Genomic DNA, 22,376 nt, shown 5'->3' with positions numbered 1-22,376 from the left:
GCATCGAGCTTTCCATGCAGGACTTTTCATTGGGTAGAATCATCATCTGAGGATGCAGCCTTGAGCTGCTAGGAAGTATGCTAGTGTTTTCTCAAGTCTCTTAGTGTGGGGTTGGACAAAATCACGTGTGTTGAAAATTTAGTTCTTGTTGGCCTGAGTTTAAGGCTTAGTCAAGAGAAGGGCTCAGCCCAGCTGGCATGGCTCAGAGGTTGAGTATCAACCTATGAACTAGGAGGTCATAATTCCATTCCAGTCAAGGGCACATGCCTGGGTTTCAGGCTTAATCCCCAGTGGGGGCATGCAGGAGGCAGCTGATCAATGGTTCTCTCTCATCATTGATGTTTCTATCTCTCTCTCCCTCTCCCTTCCTCTCTGAATTCAATAAAAATATTTTCTTAATAATAATAATAATAAAGTTCTTTCCTTGGAGTCTTTTGCAACAGGGGTTAGCAAACTATGACCCATGGACCAAATCCATCCTCCAGCCTGATTTGTAAATAAGGTTTTATTGGTACACAGTCATGCTCATTCATCTGCGCACTATCTATAGCTGTCAATTGAGTAGTTTCCATAGAGACTGTGGCTACCTAGCCCTTTACAGGAAAAGTTTGTCAATTCCTGCTCTACATATTCACAAACTATTTTTTTCCATTATAAATATATTTGCTGTCTATTTGAAACATGGGGCTAGAAGGCACGTGGCATCTATATTGATACTTTTGGATTCAGTTGCATCCCCTAAAATTTTTAATTTGAGGAGGCCAACTTTTGTTTTACCCCAGTGAAGCTTCAAAGAAAGAGACCAAGTGTACCCTGGTCCTCTCTCTAAAAATACGAGAGAGAGAGAGAGAGAGAGAGAGAGAGAGAGAGAGAGAGAGACCAACCAAGTGCCTACCTGGTAGCCAGGTTTCCTCATAGACCGGAGACTTTGTTTTACATAATTAAAGACCTTCATCACATACAATGAAGGGAGATGCAAATATTTGCAATGAAGCTACTATACTTTAATTATGACGAAATGTATGGATGAATGCCCATTTTGAAAATGAAAATAACTACAATAACACCTTTAATTCTTTCTTTGCAAAATATAACCTTTCCTTTTTTTCATCCCCATTCATAAAATCTATTCTGACTTGTCCTCTATAAAGAAATCAAGTTTTATTATCCCAAGAAGGCCTTTAGTTTGTGATGTTATTTCTGTGACCTGAGGTGAAGAAATGACAACTTTTAAAAGCATTAAGCTCACAGCCAAATAGTATATCTCTAGCTTCTCATAATTTCCCTTTCCTTGAGTTTTGACATCTTAAAACTAAGCTCATCATCTCATACCCATTACGATGGCTATTATAAAAACAACAAATCAAAAACAAAGCAACCCAGAAAATAACAAACGTTGGCAAGGATGTGGAGAAATCCAAGCCTGTGCACACTCTAGGTAAGAATATAAAATTATGTAGCTACTATGGAAAACAGTATGACACTTGTTCAAAAAATTAAAAATTATGATATTATCCAGCAATTCCACTTGGTATATATCAAAAAGAACTGAAATGGGATCTTGAAGAGATATTTGCACACACGTGTTTGTAGCAACATTATTCACAATAGCCAAGAGGTGGAAGCAACCCAAGTGTTCATCAATAGATAAAGAAAATGTGCTCTATCCATACAATGGAATGTTACTCAGCCTTAAAAAGGAGGGAAATCCTGCCACATGCTACAACATTGATAAACCTTAATGACCTTATGCTAAATGAAATAAGCTAATCACAAAAAAAGATAAATGCTATAAGACCCCACTTATATGAGATACCCAGAGTAGTCACATTCGTGGACAGAAAGTATAATGGTGTTTGCCATGGGCTGGGGGAGAGAGAGATGGGGAGTCATTTAATGGGTATAGAGTTTCAGTTTTACAACATGAAAAAGTTCGGGTCAGTTGCACGACAATGTGAACATGCTTTACACTACTGAGCTGTACACTTAGAAATGGTTAAGATGGTAAATTTTATGTTCTGTATATTTCACCACAATTTTTTTTATATATATATTTTATTGATTTTTTACAGAGAGGAAGGGAGAGGGATAGAGAGTTAGAAACATCGATGAGAGAGAAACATCGATCAGCTGCCTCCTGCATACCCCCCACCGGGGATATGCCCGCAACCAAGGTACATGCCCTTGACCGGAATCGAACCCGGGACTCTTCAGTCCGCAGGCCGACGCTCTATCCACTGAGCCAAACCGGTTTCGGCTATTTCACCACAATTTTTAAAAATACTAAGCTTATGGCATCACCGAGCTGACAGTTTCAACACAACAGGTGACAGAGTCCAGCCAGTTTCTATTTAGGCTCTGTGTTCCTGGCTTCATAGCAATTACTTTATCTAGTAAACTGTCAGGTGACAGGATGTTTGAATAAGGAGAAGAAATTAAATGAAATTGATTCATCTATTTTCATTGCTCATTCCTGTAATATCATGTAGGTATAACCTTGGGCAAGATGTTCTACTAGCCTGCTTATGAGGCCAGCACAGTTCCTTTTGTGGGTTTGCCAGGAATAAAGAAAATGGGTTGACAGCTTCATTGCCTTTGAACACTATTGAGACCCACTGATTCCCATCAGTACCATGGCCATCACACACTTCATCCCCTCACTCACTCAAATCATGATGGCGCCGAGAAATAGAATTTGAATTCCAAACTGCTGCCTTGGCCCCATCAACCCATAACTAGGAGCCAACTTCTGAAATTGAGAAACTGCTGGGCATTATCTTGGACTAAAGTTGCATTCACAGTGTCATAAGGAATTAGTCAAAAGCAAATGAAAGACATTGAATTCTGTTTTGATTTGTGAATTAAAGATCATACGTTTGTCAGCTCCCACTATGCATGCTCCAGTGACTTCAAAAGAAGTGCAAAAATACCCATCAGAAACAAAACGCAGAAGTTGCAGTCACAATGGATGAACGGAACTGCTGAGAATTCACCGAAGGGAGCAGTGTGCTGCTTGTCACGTCTCGCTGCCTTGTCATAACTGGGAGGACTGATGGCATTCTGTAAGAACAAGCAGTGCCTCCCGGAAAGCTTTGAGTAGCACTGTGCTTCTAGACCTTTTTTCTTTATTCAGATGTTATGTGATTCCTTCTTTCTTCTTCACAGTGGTAATGTTTCTCAAATTTCCAGTTGCTGTTGGGGTAAATGTTTGATTCACAAACCTGCTATTCAGATATTCTGGTTTGTTTTTCAGGGATAGTATTTAGGCACTAAAGCTTGATTTCCCGCCCAATACAGATTAATAATTCATTTCTCCTTTTTGAGGATAATGGATGTTTGACTGTATTGTTTTTCATCAATAGCTTGCGAATGCCTGGGTGAAGTACAGCCAAACCCAGTGCATCTCTAGGTGAAGCATCTTCTCACACAGGAGGAGATGACTGAAACACAAATGAACAAAAATTTCTTTGATGTGCAGAATAGCAAGGGATATTCCAAAATTACTTGGATTTTTTCTTAGATTTGGAAAACTTTGACATTTAATTACATTCAGTGATTATGGGTTGTTGTTTTTTTCGTGGTGTTTTTTTTTTTTTAATCTTCACCCAAGGATATTTTTTCCATTGTTTTTTTTTGTTTGTTTGTTTGTTTGTTTTTTGGGTTTTTTTTTGGTAGAAAGAGTGGAAGGGAGGGGGAGAGGGAGAGATATGAGAGAGGCACATCAATTGGTTACCCCTCACATGCTCCCCCATCGGGGCTGGGATGGAACCTGCAACCCAGATATATGTCCTTGACTGGGAATTGAACCCGAGACCCTTCTGTGCATGAGCTGACTCTAGCTACTTAGCCACACTGTCTAGGGCTATGCATTTCTTCTTCATGAGCATTGCTGTTCTGCATTGGTGTAAGTCTTGATGTAGATCTATATTTCAAGGATAGGCATCAAAATACATAGGGAATCTTGCACATTTGTTTCCTGTGTAGTTCTCCCCACCTGAAATGACTGATGAGAAGTAACTGAGCAGTTCTTCACTTTCCTAAACATGACCATTACTTACCATAGACAGGCATACTTCAGAGATATTGAGGGTTCAGCCCCAGACCCCATAATAAAGCAAATATCGCAATAAAGTGAGTCATAATCTTTTTGCTGATGGAGGTTCTTGCCTTCAATTTGTAAAAATAAAAAAATAAAAAAAAAACAACATTTGTGAAGTGCAATAAAACGAGGTATGCCTGTACTGAGATTAAACATTTGTGCATTTTCTCTGGCCAGTTTAACTTTTTCCTAAAGTGGAGCATGGTCATAATAACAATTGCGCTTCCTCATTCAAGGAAAATTATATAACTGCTACTCGTAATAGAATGATTTAAGAAATCATAGTTTATAAGCTATAAAATTATGCCCAAGAAATAGCAAAAATTATATCTTTAGTTCTTCTATGTATACACTATAGCCTATCTATATAAGATTATTTATTTATTTATAGATAGGCTGGACAAATATGAGGCATAATCCTAGCTTCCAAAGGCAGAGATGGGCTGTATAATGTGATATTGAAGCGTTCACAAACTGGAGTCACACAGCTTGAATTCTATTCCAACTGTGCACCTTGGGCAAGCTACTTGACATCCTCTTTATCTACAAGATGGACAGAATAGTACCAACCTTGTAGAGTTGTTTTGAGACTTATATAAAATACTATATGGAAAGTACATAGAGTAGCTCCTAACACATAGTTTGTGTTACCATGGCAACAGAAGGTTGATATCAAGTCTTCACTCGGAATGTCCCTTTCAGACAACATATTTGTCTTAGTGGACATAATTCCGCATAGTTGTGATTTTTTAATACTTTTCTTCAAAATACTAACTGATTTTAGTTCTGATTAATAAAAACCCTTGGTCTATGCTGCTGACTTTCTCTGTCTTATACAGGGTCAGAGAAGTAAGATTTTAAAGCATAAATACCTTAGCACTGCCTTCTAAAGACTTCCTTGCAGTGGGTTGATCTGACCATGAGTAGAAAAACAAGCAGTGAAGCAGCAAGCCATTTCTATTAACTTGGCACCTCAAAAACACTTTGAACAAGGGCCCTATTATCCTTTGGGTAACAGGTGGTAGCTGGGGTATTAAGCTGTTCTGGGCAGGATTTCAGATTCCCATTCTTTGTTGCTTTAAGCAGTACACTTCTATCACAAAGCGATCAATAATAATTAGGTGTCTGGAATGAAATACAGTGCAGCATTATGCTTCCCACATCTGGAAGGAGAAACTCACTTAACTAGCCCTAAATCAATGACTTTTCTCTTTATTCCTAGGGGGCGTGTTAGGCAGCAGAGAACAGGATGGAAATGTGAATTGTGGCCTGGTGCACAATCACAAAACAATTAGCTATTATGACACACTTCTTACAGGTAATAGAAGCAAGCCCCAAAGCATTAAACCTTTATTTCCCACATAAACACTTAGATCACATTGCACTCTCTGTCATGGTAAGGCCATCTGTTTCACATTTAACGGAAAAGCCTATCATATGAGGTGATATATCGGTGAAAAGACAAAGTGAAGGCTATAATCAGGGCTTAACATAGACTACTTTTCAGATCTTGGTTTTATTAAATCATGTTATACTATGTTCCCATAGGAGGTGGGTGGCAGTAAATGAAGGAGTTATTTCTTTTGTGGCATAGATCGCAGTAGAGAAAAGTAATACCTAAATGCTGTTAGAATTTGATTTGAAGTTTCCTGTGCAGATTGGGGTGGGAGATAAAGAAAATGGAATTTGCAATTTGTAGCATGAACTTTCCTTAGGGCACTCCCAAAAGTGAGGAGCCTGATCCTTGCAAAACTACTTCCCATAAGTTGCTTCTTGCTTGTCACTTCAAGAATGGGCTCCAAGAACAATCATCCTATTTTCAAAATTCAGAATCATTACTTCTGCAAAATTACTCACCTCTAAAACTTGCTGCCAACATTCACCACCCCCCGACACCTCCCCAAAAAAAACAATAACAAAAACAAAAACTCCAGATCTCAGTCTTGCTACCTAGAGACCTGCAAGCAGCCTTCTACACTCTGGTCTGACCTATTTGAACAAAAGACCAGGAAAATACTTATGGCTTCTACTGCCTTATAATCACCCGTTCTTCCATTAACAGGAGTTAGTCTGCTGGACAACTGCATAATTTCATTATATGATGGCTGAGTTTTTTATTCCCCTTTGGGGACTATTGCAACAGTACAAAGAGAAACAGGGTTAGTAAGAATGTCTTCTTGCCCTAGCTGGTTTGGCTTAGTGGATAGAGCATTGGCCTGTGGACTGAAGGGTCCCGGGTTCGATTCTGGTCAAGGGCATGTACTTTGGTTGCGGGCACATCCCCAGTAGGAGGTGTGCAGGAGGCAGCTGATTGATGTTTCTCTCTCATCGATGTTTCTAACTCTCTATCCCTCTCCCTTCCTCTCTGTAGAAAAATCAATAAAAATGTATTTTTTTTAAAAAGAATGTATTTTTAATGTTTTTATTTTGGAAAATAGGACACATTGAGAAAATGCATCTAACATCAACATACAGTTTAACAGATAGTTATGCAGTAACACTAGGTAACCACCGCCCAAATCAAAAAAGAAAATATGGACAGCACCCGGAAGCCGCTTAATGCGCCTTTCTAATTGCAGTTCCCCTCCCACCAAAGGTAGCGCTAACCTGATTTTTAGTGTGACCATATCCTTTCTTTCCTTTGCAGTTTTAAAGTTTAGAGATATGTATCTCTAAACCACATATTTAGTATTGCCAGTTCTTAAACTTTACATAGGTAGAGTCAGTATATGTGTTCTTTTGTGTTGTTCTGTTCACTCAACATTACTTGTAAGATTCATTCATTTACTTTTTATTTTGAAAATTTTCAAACATAAGTGAAGTTGAAAGAACTGTATAATGATCATACTATATAATTGTATAGTTATATGACCAACACCTAACAGTTACTTGATTTGACCATATTTGTTTTTTCTTCTGAAATGTTTTAAAATAAATTACTGAATTCTCTAATTATGCATCTCTTTAAAAAATAAGAAAAATGTCCTCTATAACTACAAGACCATTACAATATGTAGCAAAACTGATAATAATTTCCTAGTATTTTCTTATACCCAGTCCATATTCATATTTTTCCAGCTGACCCCAAAACACTTTTACAGTTTTAACCAAGATCCATTTATAAACCCATAGAGAATGTACTTTTAACAGCACAACTTACAGCTTAAAATGAATCTGTGATCCTCCCTTCTTCCCATCACTTTGTCAGTGGCCAGAGCTCCTGGGGGACCTGGCTGTGGGCATGTCTCTCATAGTATTGAGAACAAATCGCCCCCTCCTGGCTAATGACCCAGTCCCACTCCCATGCTCCGTGACTCCAGAGGAATTACACTGTCTGAATTACTGTCAGAAGGAAATGCCTAATATCAATTATGTCCAACCCAAAATTGTTATTTGGGACAGATAGTATGTGGTACTGAGCTGCTCAAGGTTAAACAAGTCTAGTCTTTATTTATCTGGAGAATATATGGGTGCAGCCCATCAGGAGGCTCATTGGAATGCATATCAGGAGGACAGTAGGTAGAGGGCTGGTCACTTTGCTCCATTAGCATCTTAAGGTCAGTCGTGCCTTGCTCAGTGATATTGCAGGACTTGGGTTTTCTGTTGGGTTTGATACAGACCTTTGCTGGAAAACTCTTGACAGAAGAGCTTGGCCCCTCCATGCCCCAGCTGATTTAGACAGATGGACCTCCCTGGTTCCCTTGCTTCCTACAACCTGGTATAAATCAGCATTTCCCGGACATTCTCCTCAGAGTGAAAGTTCATGTTATTCCATGGAAGATCCACATTGTCAGATGAATTTGGGAGAAACACCAGGTTAAACTGAGTCAAGCAGGTTTCTTAACTGTAGGTATTTTTGTGCTAATGACCACTGTGATTCTCCATGGTCCATTGCGTTTCCCCAAATTGTTGTTCTCAGAATCCTTTCTCAGAACATCTCTGGGGGTTACTATTCTACATAACAGACTTTAGAAAGTGCTGTTCTAGATGACTTAGATGTAATCACAAACAACAGGAAATAAACAATCTCATCTCCTACCTCATGGGCCATGAAGAGTTTATTCACCCTAGCTAGGCGTCATTACACAGAACAATGCTGGTGCAATATCAGACACAAGGAGCTTGGTCCATGTCTCCCTCCACTTACATATTCACTGACGTTCATGCTGTAACAATGGGGCATCAGGATCTGTGATTATTATCATCTGATGAGGACACGTAAGCTTTAGATTCTTTTAGATGGAATTTCCACATAATTTGGCATTTTAGAGGGAAAAAAAATCTAAACTGGTCAGTGTCTCTGATTTTGAGCATCACTTGGCCTTAATGGACAAAAAATTTTTAGTTCATTTTGAATTAATCCTATATAATAAAAAGGTAATATGCAAATTGACCCTCATGCCCTCACAAGATGGCTGCCTATGACCAGGCCAGCAAGGGGTTAGTGAGGGACGACCAAACAGCTGAACAGCAGGCTGCATGGGGCAACCAGGCTGGCGGGGGCGGGGGGGAGTTGGGGGCGACCAGGCCAGCAGGGGAGGGGGGCTGTTAGGGGCGACCGGGCCGGCAGGGGCGGCAGTTGGGGGCAATTAGGCTGGCAGGGGAGTCAGTGAGGGGTGACTAGGCCTGTGGCAGGGGGAAATTGGGGGCAACCAGGCCGGCAGAGGGGGACAGTAATGGGTTACCAGGCTGGCGGTGGGGGGGGGGGAGGCAATTAGGAGCAACCAGGCCAGCAGGGAGGGGGCAATTGGGGGCAACCTGGCCAGCAGCGGGGGGCAGTTAGGGGCAATCAGGCTGGCACACAGAGGCAGTGAGGGGCGATCAGGCCAGCAGGGGGGCAGTTAGGGGCAACCAGGCAGGCAGGCAGATGAGTGACTAGGAGCCAGCAGTCCAGGATTGTGAGAGGAATGTCTGACTGCCGGTTTAGGCCTGACAACCCCCAAAGGATCCCAGATTGGAGAGGGTGCAGGCTGGGCTGAGGGGACCCCCTCCTGCACAAATTTTGTGCACCGGGCTTCTAATAATTCAATAAGCTTGTCTTAGGTACTCAAGTTCTTGAAAACCTTCTTGCCTAGTTATTCCATATTTGGCAAGTATTTAGATATTTATAGGACTTTTGAACATCTTCTGAGTTAGTAAAAAGCACAATATTGGTGCTCATACAAATTGCTTCTGGATTAATATGAGTTCTTGAACGTGTTTACCCATTCTGCCTGAAACTAGACATGTAGAGTTGCCTTCCTTTTTACTTTATCTTCTTTTTCAACATAGCATTTAGATTGACAACTGGGTTGCTCTTCTCATTAATTTCTTTATGAAATGAGAGATCAACTGGCATTTGCCATTTGATCTTTCATAATGGAAGACCTCCAGGTTTACACACTTCTCCAAATCCTTGCTTTCTTGTATAAATCTAATTTGAAACAGATCCTCTTCATCTTAAAAAAATGAAAGCATTTCTCTGGAGATGGGGTAAATGTGGGCTGAGGCATCATATCCTCAATACTCATGAAGTCAGATGGGAGTGGAGCTGTGGCCTAGGCTCTCAAGGCTCACTCCATTTGTCACCTGTAGATTTCTAGCCTAAATACTATTTTCACTGGAGTTGTAAGATTTTAAAAGGATAAAAGCTACAGGTTTTACTTACAGGTTGACTATTTTAACGACTGAAGGTATAAGACTCTATGGTAAGCTACTGAAAATTTCATCATTTCTCAATTTTTTCCCCCTTCAACCTTCTCTTCCCTACAGAATATAGTGTAAAGACAGTTGAACAAAGAAGTCAACAGAGGTCGGTTATCCTAGAGAAAATTATAAGTAGATCCCTGCTATGTTACTCTGAGTAGAACCAAATGACTTGTTGCAGCATCAATATTGCTTTTTTCCATTTCCTCGGTTTTAAAATAAAAAAGCAATACTTAAATGTTAGAAAATATGAGTTCTTTCCTTCTATCAGTACTACCCTTCCCAGAAATTGTATGTCTAGTGATATGTTTTAAAAAACTCTTACTCCTGTTCACATACATGCCTGAACAATTATATTTACAGTAGCAATGTCTGTATACCCCAAGTTTGAATCAACTTACATTTACTTCAGTTGCAGATGGTTAAAAAAAGTACGGTGCTCATAGCACCATATAATGGTGTGCGGTGCTCAAAAAGAATGAGGTGCTTCTGCATGTGCTGATGGGAAGAGCTCTAAAACATGATGATAAATGAGAGGGGAAAAGACTGTAGAAAATATGAGCGTAAGGATTCTATTTATTTTTTAAAACTATATATACTACAGTTTTAAATATATGTGGGGGATGAGTATATGGGAAAAAGGGAGTGAAGGAGGGTAAAAAGGAAAGAGGGAGCCAGTATCAAAGGAGGCCAATATGGTGAGCTGGGTCTATGGAAGGAGGCAGGTGTAAAAGGACTTTGTTTCCTCTGTTTTATTTTAATTATTTAAAGTGAAAACATTTTCATAAATAAAAAATAGAAGCATATTGTGTATGCAGAAAGTAAGAAGAGAATGCCTAATTATTTTTAACAAATTCATCCAATCCAGGCATTGACTAAGGAGAATGAGCCCATTCAAGATCCCTATTTTAAATTCATCGACATCAAAGAAGCTTGGATTCCTTGGCTTAGCACAAACCCATGTGGGTGAGGAGACTGGGAAAATAATTAAGGCGAGATGATGGGGAACGGGCTTTTAGTGGCATGGACTGCAGTGGTGGCTCAGAAGAAGAACTTACAAAAGTGATTAGACTGGAATTACTGTCACTCCATTATCCATTAGTCTCCGGGGTCTGGGGGAATTTGCTGCCTAGGATCAATTCTTCATCAGCCTTTCCATTTCTAAAGTGCTTGCTCAAATATAAACACATTTTAAAAAAATAAATTGGAACATAAAGCTGTGGGAAACCCCCCTACTTATTTTTCTTTGTTTACAAACCAGTGCAAGGATGGGTGCTTTTAAAACGTAGCTCTTGATTATTCAGGTGTGGGCCAGCAGATCAGGAGACACCTGCCATTGACAAGAGAGTTTGCTATACTCACAGATCCCAAGAGGAAGGGTTACGCCATGCCACGGGGGCCATATGGGGAAGCAGCGCTAGCCTAGAAAGGGTCTGTCAGGAGACAGAGAGAGTGGTAGGAAAACATGGGCAAGAGCCTTTTATTGTGGTTTCTATGGGAAGGAATGGGCAGGATAGGATAAGCAGGCTCGCTTAGCTAGTTTGAATCATTTTAGCGACCTCTGGGGGCATAGGGACAGTCTGTAGTGATCTGTTACTTGCTCCAGTGGTTCTTAGGGCAAGAGGGAACAGTGGCCTATAGAACTGATAAAGGAGGTGGTTGAGGGCATGGGCTCTGGGTTGGTTAGTTCACATAAGAAAGGATGAAAGGTGCACTCCTAGGCCAGTCCTTCACTCTCCTTAGGAATTTGCTAGCCCTAGAAGGGACAGTCTCTTCCATAAAAGCAAAGCCCCAAGACAACAAGACTTCAAACATCCAGAAAACAAAAAGGCATGATTAATAGATGGTGATAAAGATCAGGAATAACTGCCTGTCGAGGTTTTCTGCATGCTTTTTATAGTAAGGTAGAGTTTTTTGTTTGTTTGTTTTGTTTTTTAATAAATCTTTATTCAGATTATTACAATTGTTTCTCCTTTTTCCCCCCATAGCTCCCCTCCACCCAGTTCCCACCCCACCTTCTGCCCTTACCTCCCCCTCACTGTCCTCATCCATAGGTGTATGATTTTTGTCCAGTCTCTTCATGAACCCCTCTTACCCCTTTCCCCCTGAGAATTATCAGTCCACTCCCTTTCTATGCCCCTGATTCTATTATATTCACCAGATTATTCTGTTCCTCAGGTTTTTAATTCACTTGATTTTTAGGTTCACTTGTTGGTAGATATGTATTTGTTGTTCATCATTTTTATCTTTACTTTTTTCTTCTTCCTCTTCTTTAAGAATACCTTTCAGCCTTTCATATAATACTGGTTTGGTGGTGATGAACTCCTTTAGCTTTTTCTTATCTGTGAAGCTCTTTATCTGCCCTTCAATTCTGAATGATAGCTTTGCTGGGTAGAGTAATCTTGGTTGTAGGTTCTTGCTATTCATCACATTGAAAATTTCTTGCCACTCCCGTCTGGCCTGCATAGTTTCTGTTGAGAAATCAGCTGACAATCGTATGGGTGCTCCCTTGTAGGTAACTAACTGTTTTTCTCTTGCTGCTTTTAATATTCTCTCTTTGTCTTTTGCTCTTGGCATTTTAATTATGATGTGTCTTGGTGTGGTCCTCTTTGGGTTCCTTTTGTTTGGGGTTCTGTGCGCTTCCTGGACTTGTAAGTCTATTTCTTTCACCTGGTGGGAGAAGTTTTCTGTCATTATTTCTTCAAATAGGTTTTCAGTATCTTGCTCTCTCTCTTCTTCTGGCACCCCCATAATTCTGATGTTGGTATGCTTGAAGTTGTCCCAGAGTCTTCTTACACTATCTGCAACTTTTTGGATTTTTTTTTTTTTTTGCTTTTTGCTTTTTCGGTTGAGTGTTTTTTGCTTCTTTGTATTTCAATTCTTTGACTTGATTCTTGTGTTCCTCTAGTCTGTTTTTGGGTCTCTGTATAATATTTTTTATTTCAGTCAGTGTATGTTTAATTTCTAGTTGGTCCTTTTTCATATCTTCGAGGGTCTCGTTATATTTATCGGCCTTTTCTAGGATATTCTTGAAAAGCCTTATAACCATGGTTTTGAATTCTATATCCAGTCGTTTGTTTTCCTCCATTTCTTTTGTTTGTGATCTGTTTCTTTGACGCTGCATTTTCACTGCTTCCCTGAGTTGGTAGGGTAAATTTGTGTGCTAGGTTTCCTATATGGCCCAGTGGGTCGGCCTCCCCAGTTAACCTGAGGTGGACACTCTTGGTGCACTCCTTTGTGGACTGTGTGTACAGCCTTGTTGTAGTTAAATCTTGATTGTTGTTGGTATCACTGGGAGGAATTGACCTTCAGGCCAGTTGGCTGTAAGGATCAGCTGCGTCTATGCTGGGAGAAGTTCAGTGCTGGAGACAGCCTTATAGGATTAGACTTGCCAAATTGCAATAGCCTCTGTGCTCGGCTTGGATGGGGTGGAGTCTCAGGGTGGAGCAGACAGTCTTGGCTTCCTGTCAGCCTTGCCCTTGTGCACACGCGCAGACCTCTGCCTTCCCTGGCTCCCGAGTCTCCGCCCGAGAGTCCAGACTCCCCCCACAAGAGCGTGGGTCCCCAGGGGCTCGCCTGAAACCGGGGTTCAGTGCAGTCAGAACTGGGGCCCAGTGCGTTCAGGAGCCTCCGACTCCCTTCCACTAGGGAAAGCCTGTGGCAACCTCCGCAGCCTTTGTGCACACTGGCACGCCGCGCCTTCAGACTTCTGCCTTCCCGGCTCCTGAGTCTCCGCCCGAGAGTCCAGACTCCCCCCCGTAAGAGCGTGGGTCCCCAGGGGCTCGCCCAGAACTGGGGTTCAGTGCAGTCAGAACTGGGGTTCAGTGCGGTCGGGGGCTTCCTTCCCCCTTCCGCCAGAGAAAGTCAGCCAGGCTCTCAGCCACCCTTCCTCTCTGCGCGCACAAAGACCCTTTGCCGTACCTCCAATTCTCTGTGAGCTTTTCTCTTTCCTTCTAGTTGTAGAATTTTCACTCAGCCAGCTTTCCTGTGGTTCTGGATGGTGTCCGTTCTGTCTTTTAGTTGTAGTTTTGAAATTGTTGTGCGAGGCAGCAGTTTAGGTGTTTACCTATGCCGCCATCTTGGTTTCCCTCCTATAGTAAGGTAGAGTTTGATGGCAAGCTTAGAAAGTCTTCCCTGGACTTGCCAAGCTTTCATATGGTTTTTTGGGATGCCATAGTGGGCTATTTTTGGTACAGTGACTGAGAAATCCCTCTCCCACTCATTTCAGGCAGGAGATGTGTGTGAAGCTTCCTTTGATGTGTTTGGGTATACTCAACTAATTTTTTTGTCCTATATAATAAAAGGCTAATATGCAAATCGACGAAACGGTGGAACAACCAGTCGCTATGACGCACACTGATCATCAGGGGGCAGACACTCAATGCAGGAGCTGCCTCCTGGTGGTCAGTGCTCTCCCACAGGGGGAGTACTGCTCAGCCAGAAGCCCTGAGCTGGGCTCACGGCTGGTGAGCGCAGCAGCGGTAGCACTCCCAACTCTGTAGCAGTGCTAAGGATGTCTAACTGCCGGCTTAGGCCCACTTCCCCTGGAGGAGTGGGCCTAAGCCAGCAGTCAGACATCCCACAAGGGCTCCTGGACTGCAAGAGGGCACCAGGCCAGGCTGAGAGATCCCTGCAAATGCATGAATTTCATGCACCGGGCCTCTAGTCAGTCTATAAAAGCAAATCAGTCATTTTTTTCCTTTTCCTAACCTTTAGGCTATCTCACAGTTGGCATAGAAACTTAGACTGCATGTCCCTAAATTAGTCTTTGTACACTTGCTGGATTATGCGATTTTGTTTTAGTGTTTCAGTTCCCATAGGACCATCTCGAAAGCCCATGACAGTGTCCCACATTTACTGCAGCCTGGAAACGTAGTTCTGCTCTAAAGGCCAAGGAGCTGCATTAGCACTGTCTGAGCTGTGTCTTCATTTTGAGGGGTAATCAGAGTCCTGCATTTTATATGGTACTAGTGGCCCGGTGCACGAAATTCATGCAAGGGGTAGGGGTGTTCCTCAGCCCGGCCTGCACCCTCTCCTATCTGGGACCCCTCAAAGGATGTCCTACTGCCAGTTTACAGGGATCAGGCCTAAACCGGCAGTCGAACATCCCTCTTGCAATCTGGGACTGCTGGCTCCTAACTGCTCACCTGCCTGCCTGCCTGCCTGATTGCCCCTAAACACTCCGCCTGCTGGCCTGCTCACCTCCAGCTGCCCACCACCACCAGCCTGCTCGCTCCCATATGCCCCCCATGCCAGTGTGCTCGCCTCCAACTGCCCACCACCGCCAGCCTGCTTGCCCCAAATGCCCCACCCTGCCAGCCTGCTCACCTCCAAATGCCCTACCTCCCCAGCCTGCTCACCCCCAACTGCCCCCCGTGCCAGTGTGCTCACCCCCAACTGCCCCCCCGCCTCCCCTGCCAGCCTGCTCACTCCAAACTGCCCCCCCACTGTCCTAATCACCTCCAACTGACCCCTACTGACAGCCTGCTTGCCCGCAACTGGCCCCCCTGCTGGTCTGCTTACTCCCAACGGCCCCACCCCCCACCAACCTGATCACCCACAACTGCTGTCCCATCCTGGCCTGATCACCCACAACTGCTCACCCCTCTTGGCCTCCAACCGCCTCTACCTCAGCCCTGCCACCATGGCTTTGTCCAGAAGAATGTCTGGAAGGTCTCCTGGAAGTTTTCCCAGTCTAATTAGCATATTACCCTTTTATTAGTATAGATGGAAGCCTAGTGTAAGGGTGGGGGCCAGCTGGTTTGCCCTGAAGGGTGTCCCGGATCAGGGTGGGGGTCCTGCTGGGGTGCCTGGCCAGCCTGGGTGAGGGGCTGATGGCTGTTTGCGGGCCATGGCCCCCAGCGACCCAAGCTCCCAGCCACTCCTTTTTTGCTTTTCTTTTTTTAGCACCTCCTTGAGCGAAGGCCAGGGCCATCTAGAAGCAGGTATCTGGGATTTATTTATCTTCTATAATTGAAACTTTGTAGCCTTGAGCCAGGGCTGGCTGGAAGCAGGTATCTGGGATTTATTTATCTTTGTAGCCTTGAGCAGAGGCCAGGGCTGGCCAGGGCGGGCAGGAAGCTTGGCTTCCTCCATCGCCGGGGGCAACCCAAGCCTCCTGCTCGCTCCAGCTTCATGGCCGCTGCCATCTTTGTTGGGTTAATTTGCATACTCGCTCCTGATTGGCTGGTGGGCGTAGTGGAGGTATGGTCAATTTGCATGTTTCTCTTTTGTTAGATAGGATTTTGGTACCACCATGTTAGACGTTAAAAATTGTTTATAGAGATTTGCCATTATGTGCTATATTTCCAATCCTTTTATTTTAATGTTGTTCCTCTTGCTTACCATAGCCAAAAGTTTATTAATATAATTGTCTCCTTAGATTTACTAATTAGAATGGATGTTTTTGCCATTATGGGAATTTTTCCTTGTGGTCACTATTTTTTTCCCATTTTTTTAAAATAAATCTTTATTGTTTAGATTATTACAGGTGTTCCTCTTTTTTTTCCCCCCATTGCTCCCCTCCACCTGATTCCCCACCCCACCCCACCCCCTGCCCTTACCCCCCACCACTGTCTTCATCCATAGGTGTAAGATTTTTGTCCAATCTCTTCCCGCAACCCTCACACCCCCTTCCCCCTGAGAATTGTCAGTCCACTCCCTTTCTATGTCCCTGATTCTATTATATTCCCCAGTCCATTCTGTTCTTCAGATTTTTTATGCACTTGATTTTTAGATTCACTTGTTGGTAGGTATGTATTTGATGTCATTTTGTTGTTCATAATTTTTATCTTTACCTTTTTCTTCTTCTTCCTCTTCTTAAAGAATACCCTTCAGCAATTCATGTAATCCTGGTTTGGTGGTCATGAACTCCTTTAGCTTTTTCTTGTCTGTTAAGCTCTTTACTGACCTTCAACTCTGAATGATAGCTTTGCTGGGTAGAGTAATCTTGGTTGTAAGTTCTTGCTGTTTATTTGAATATTTCTTGCCACTCCCTTCTGGCCTGCATAGTTTCTGCCGAGAAATCAGCTGACAGTCATATGGGTACTCCCTTGTAGGTAACTAACCGTTTTTCTCTTGCTGCTTTCAAGATTCTCTCTTTGTCTTTTGCCCTTGGCATTTTAATTATGATGTGTCTTGGTGTGGTCCTCTTTGGATTCCTTTTGTATGGGGTTCTGTGCGCTTCCTGGACTTGTAAGTCTATTTCTTTCACCAGGTAGGGAAAGTTTTCTGTCATTATTTCTTCTAATAGGGTTTCAATATTTTGCTCTCTCTCTTCTTCTGGAACCCCAAAAATTCGGATGTTGGTACGCTTAAATTTGTCCCAGAGGCTCCTTACACTATTTTCATATTTTTGTATTCTTTTTTCTTTTTGTTTTTCTGTTTGGGTGTTTTTTGTTTCCTCATATTTCAGATCTTTGGTTTGATTCTTGGGATCCTTTGATCTACAGTTGAATTTCTGTATATTCTTTATTTCAGACAGTGTATGCTTAATTTCTGACTGGTCCTTTTCCATTTTTTTGGCATTCTCATTAAGGTCCTTGAAGGTCTCACTAAGCTCCTTGGAGGTCTCATCAAGTTTCTCAGCGGTTTTTAGAAGATTCTTGAGTAACCTTATAAATGTGGTTCTGAACTCTATGTTGTCCAGTAGTTTGCTTTCCTCCATTTCTTTCATTCGTGACATGTTTCTTTGTCTCTGCATTTTGCTGCTTCCCTGTGTTGATGGAGTGGCTTTGTGTGGTAGGTGACCTATAGGGGCCAGTAGCTCAGCCTCCCCAATCACCTGAGGTGGACTCTCTTGGTACACCCCTTTGTGGGCTGAGTGCAAAGTCTTGGTGTAGTTAAGCCTTGATTGCTGTTGGTACACTGGGAGGAATTGACCTCCAGGCCAATTGGCTGTGAGGACCTGCTGTGTCTATAATGGAAGAACTGCTGTGCTGGAGACATGCTTATGGTGCAGTACTTGTTTCAGTGGGGCTTTGGTGCTCACTGAGTCTGCCTCTTGAATGTGTCACTTATGGATGTGAGGAGTTGAAATCTGATGTCTCACACTGACCACTAGGTACACTGGCTTCTGGATCTCCAATGGGGTGCAGGTCAGCTACTGTCTGAGGCCACCCAGCAGGAGCTACAGCGAGAACTACAGTTTTCTCCTCTTTGCTTGGGGTTTGGAGATTTTGGAGCTGTCTGACCCAGGCTGCAAGTTTGCTATGTTAAGCTGCGATAGGACAGGCCATTCATATGCTAAAGCTGCTGCTTGGAGCTTGGGTGGGTTTGTAGATTGTGCGGGGCAGGGTCTTAGGGCGTCACTAGGCTAGGGCGTGGCAAACAGCGATGGCTGCCAGTAAGCCGGCTCTGCATCTCCCACCACGTCCTCGCGTCCCACGCCCCAGTGCAGTAAACAATTATTTCAACACTTGTGCACCTCTCAATGCTCTTTTCTCTTTCCTTCTAGTTGTAGAACTTCCATTCAGCCAGCTTTCCCGTGGTTCTGGGTGATAGATATTTTGTCTTTTAGTTGTAGTTTTGAAATTGTTGTGCAAGGCAGCAATTTAGGTGTTTACCAACGCCACCATCTTGGATCCTCCCCTTTTTTCCATTTCTTAACAGCTTTATTGAGGTAAAAATTTACATACCATAAAATTAAGTCATTGTAAGTGTACAATTCAAGGATTTTAGTAAATGTTAAGAGTTGTGTGACCATCACCACAATCCAGTTTTTTCACCAAAAACGTTTACACCAGAATGTTTCCACATGTGGTCACTCAGTTTATACTGCCTTGTGCTTTAATAATGGAATAACATTAGAGGGAATGATCCTTATATTTTATAGTAGATTTTCTTATTTTAAAATAAGTCCTTACTGACTTTATTTTTCATTTGTACGAAAATATTACTCACTCATATGTTTTTTGCCAACAAGACAGTTTCTCAGTTTTGTTTTTTTAAAAGAGATGGGTGAGTTTGTTCTTTTAACTTCCCTTGCCCACCTCTCAAAGACCAAGCACTCCCTGGTGGATTGGCTCACCATCATGCTCAAGTCCCATTTATCTGATGTGTTCCTGCTGCTTCCCCAATGCATTGCTCCTCTTCTTCTCCTTTTTGTTTTATTACCCTTTTTTTTGTTTTTCAATTACAGTCAACATATTAGTTTCAGGTGTACAGCATAGAGATTAGACATTTATGTAATTTACAAGGTGATCACCACGATAAGTCTAGTACCCACCTGACACTACCCATAGTTATTACAGTATTATTGACTATAGTCTCTAGGCTGTACTTCACACCAGCAAGCTGTGGCTGTTTTTATAACTGGCAGTTTGCACATATTAGTCCCTCCCCACTTTTCACCCCGCCCCCCAATCCCTCCCATCTGGAAACCATCAATATGTTCTCTGTATCTATGAGTTTATTTCTGTTTTATTTAATTTGCCTTCTTAGATTCCACATATAAGTGACATCATGTGGTATTTGTCTTTCTCTGTCTGACTTATTTCACATAGCATATTATTCTCAAGGTCTATCCATGTTGTCACAAATGACAAGATTTCATGGTTTTATGGCTGAGTGATATTCCAGTGTATGTATGTGCTATACCTTTTTTATCCATTTGTCTATCAATGGCCACTCAGGTTGCTTCCATATCTTGGCTTTATTTTCTCTTTTTATCTTTATTCTACCCCAAACCAAAATTATTGGTGAGGGAGGATTGGACCTAGCTGTGGTGAGTGAAAAGGTGGTCATTATATTTCCCCCACATTAAATCTTCTCCCTGTGTTTTATGGCTCCGTAGTAGACCAGCTCAAATGATCTGAATTCACCTTCTGCACCAACAACCCACTTTATTTCATTCCCTGAAGTGGTAGTAAGTTTGTCTTTGGTCCCATTTAAACTTTGCTCTAACTTTGGAAGGGCTGCTAGAAATAAGATTGAAAGAGAGGCATCATGCAGACCTTGTTAAAGAGATAGTGAGTAAAGAGTGCCTTAGAAGGGAGAAGCTCCTAAAAATAAAGTGTAATTATGTCTTTTTACCATGATGTTGAGCCCCAAACAAACTAATAACAAAATTGTCTTCCAGTTTTAGAGCCTTATACATGAGGTAATAATTAGAGCATTATCTATATATATTTAAAAGCCTAAGCAACCGTTACTACTGAATGACCGGAAGGACTGGTTGACTAGTTGCTATGATGCGCACTGACCACCAGGGGGCAGATGCTCAACCCAGGAGCTGCCCCCTGGTGGTCAGTGGGCTACCAAAGCCAACCTCTCATGGTCCCTCCCCCCTGCCAGCTGCCCCTCCCCACCCTGATATTCCCCAATTGGGTGCACTGAGCCTCTAGTATACATTATAGCCATCTTCATAACAATGTGGTATTGTGGGGGGCTGGAGGGAACAGGCATTAACTTGCTTAGAGCCACACACTTACTGCTGTGTGGTTCTGAGAAAGTTAATGTTTCTGGGCCTCAGGTACTTCATCTATAAAATGGGGATGATAATACTTCACAGGATTGTGGTAAGTATTGTGGAATGCGTTAAATTACTTGACATTCCACCCTTCTCAAAATGATCTAGGCAAAGGGTTCTGAACTAGGAAATGCACAAAGCCAAAGAATAAATAAGCCATGTCTTCCAAGAATGTCAAACTTAGAAATTTGTGGTAGTGGGTAGGGAATATTTTCTTATTTACATAAGAGCAGATACATTATGTGAGGTCTACCTTAGTTCTTAAGAGAAAACTAAATGCGTTAAAGAAATGGCATGCTTGGGAAAGGCAGCTTCAGTCATATCCCTGGTGCCCCTGGCATCACTCCTTTGCCATCAGGAGTCTTTCTATTGAAAAGGTGAGAAGCACTGGTACATGAGAGAGTCTAGCAAAGTCAGTACCACACGCACAGTCTCATTTAACTCCCATCCTTATCTTATGAAGGATCCAACTACATTTCCCTAGCACATGCTTGATGTCTCCTCTTAGGCATGGCTAACACTGAGCTCCATCATCCCTCCAAACCTGATTCTCATCCTGGGTCCCCTACGTTAGTAATGGATACCACCATCCATTCAGCTATGCAAGTCAGGAACCAAAGGAGTTGTCCTCGACCCCTCTCTCTTTCCTTCACATCCCACATCTAATCCTTCATTTTAAGTCATGACAACAATGCCACCTTCAGATGACCTGAATGCGTCCTTTGGCTCTATCTCTGTCACCAGCATCTTAGTCTAAGCTGCCATCATCTCCTGCCTAATGGACCTAATCACCTACCACCTGGCCTACTTCCAACCCATTTTCCTCACTAAAGTGGATATGATCTTTCAGATACTCAGCTATTATCGTTTATTCCCACTGTCCTTAAAATAACATGGTCCATGAGACCCTGCATGCCCCAGCCCCTCTGCCCCTCGTGAACCATCTCCACCTGGTGCTGGTGGCTGCAGTTGCATCAACTTGCTCTCAAGAACCATTGCCCAGCCTGCTAGGTCTGGAGTGTTTCCCCGAAGCCCATGCCTGATGGTCATTTGCTGAGACAGTATATCTTCCTCTTCCAAACTCAGCTCAAAGGTCTTTTCCTCAGAAAAACCGTTTCTAATGCTCCAGCTTATTTATCATACGTTCTGGCAGAACCATGTCCCTTTCTTTTAAGGGGCCTTATCTCAGCTTGTAATCGCATATTAAGTGACGTCATTTGATGACTGTAAATTCTATGAGGGTAGGGACTGTCCCTTTGGTCACCATCACCTCCGGACCCAGCAGAGTGGCTTTCCCACCAGCAGCAGGTCCCTGTTGCTGAGTGAGTGCGGTGAGACAGCTGAGGTCCTGACAGCCCAGTGTGTGGCCCGAGGCCGTCTGTGTTCTACAGATACTTGCGGCTTCAGAACTCCATGCCCAGGGCCTGCCCCTCTTGCTGCAGGTATTCTGTTTAGCCCTGCGGATCCAGTCCATTCGCTTTATTCTGTGGTTTTGAAAAGCCCCTGGGAAACCTCATTCTGTTTAAGAGAAATCTGTTCAATGTATGTGGTTCAGTACAGGGTGGCAAAGCGCGTCTTTGTGTCACCCACAAGACCTGGTAACAAACTTCTTGCTTAACACCCCCCCCCCCCCCCGCCGACCCCCCATCGTCTCCCCTTGCTCTTTTCCCACTGTGCCGCAGCAAGTCTTTTTAAAGTAGGCAGGACTTTCTAACCTAGCTGGAGGCAGTTCTCTTTCCCTTCTCTGCTTGTTCCTCTTCTGCATAAAGAACATCTTTGTGCTCTCCTGCCACCATGTAGCATGCCATTGGGTATGGGTCGTAAAACTCCTCCATCACCCCCAAATCAACACTGCTCCAGGGTCCCTACACCCCACCGCTGATGCTTGTCCTCCCATATAACCCTCCTGCCCTCAACTCTGTGGGTATATATCTATATGTATCTATTTTATTATCATGTTCTCAGTAAGCTATATAGGAGTGTAGCCTAACCTGACATTTTTTTCTGTCTTGTAGCCCTTAATTCATTGTAAGTTAACAAAAAGAGTTAGAACATAACTTTTTAAAAATAGTAAGTCCCAAAATATATCATCAGTGATTTTCAGTCTTGATATGGCTGAGAATA

At 42.8% G+C, this 22,376-nt stretch overlaps 1 protein-coding gene across 11 annotated transcripts in view; it reads left to right on the top strand.

Annotated features, from left to right (window-relative positions):
- Positions 1–22,376, top strand: part of PHACTR1 (phosphatase and actin regulator 1) — a gene marked incomplete at its 5' end in the record, with an annotated part of 573,950 nt that overhangs the window by 425,234 nt on the left and 126,340 nt on the right. The window lies entirely within an intron of this gene.

This window comes from Plecotus auritus (assembly GCF_963455305.1).
Source record: "Plecotus auritus genome assembly, chromosome: 2".
Taxonomy (NCBI): domain Eukaryota; kingdom Metazoa; phylum Chordata; class Mammalia; order Chiroptera; family Vespertilionidae; genus Plecotus; species Plecotus auritus.
The sequence above is the reverse complement of the archived record's forward strand: the minus strand, read 5'-3'. Positions and strand labels throughout refer to the sequence as shown.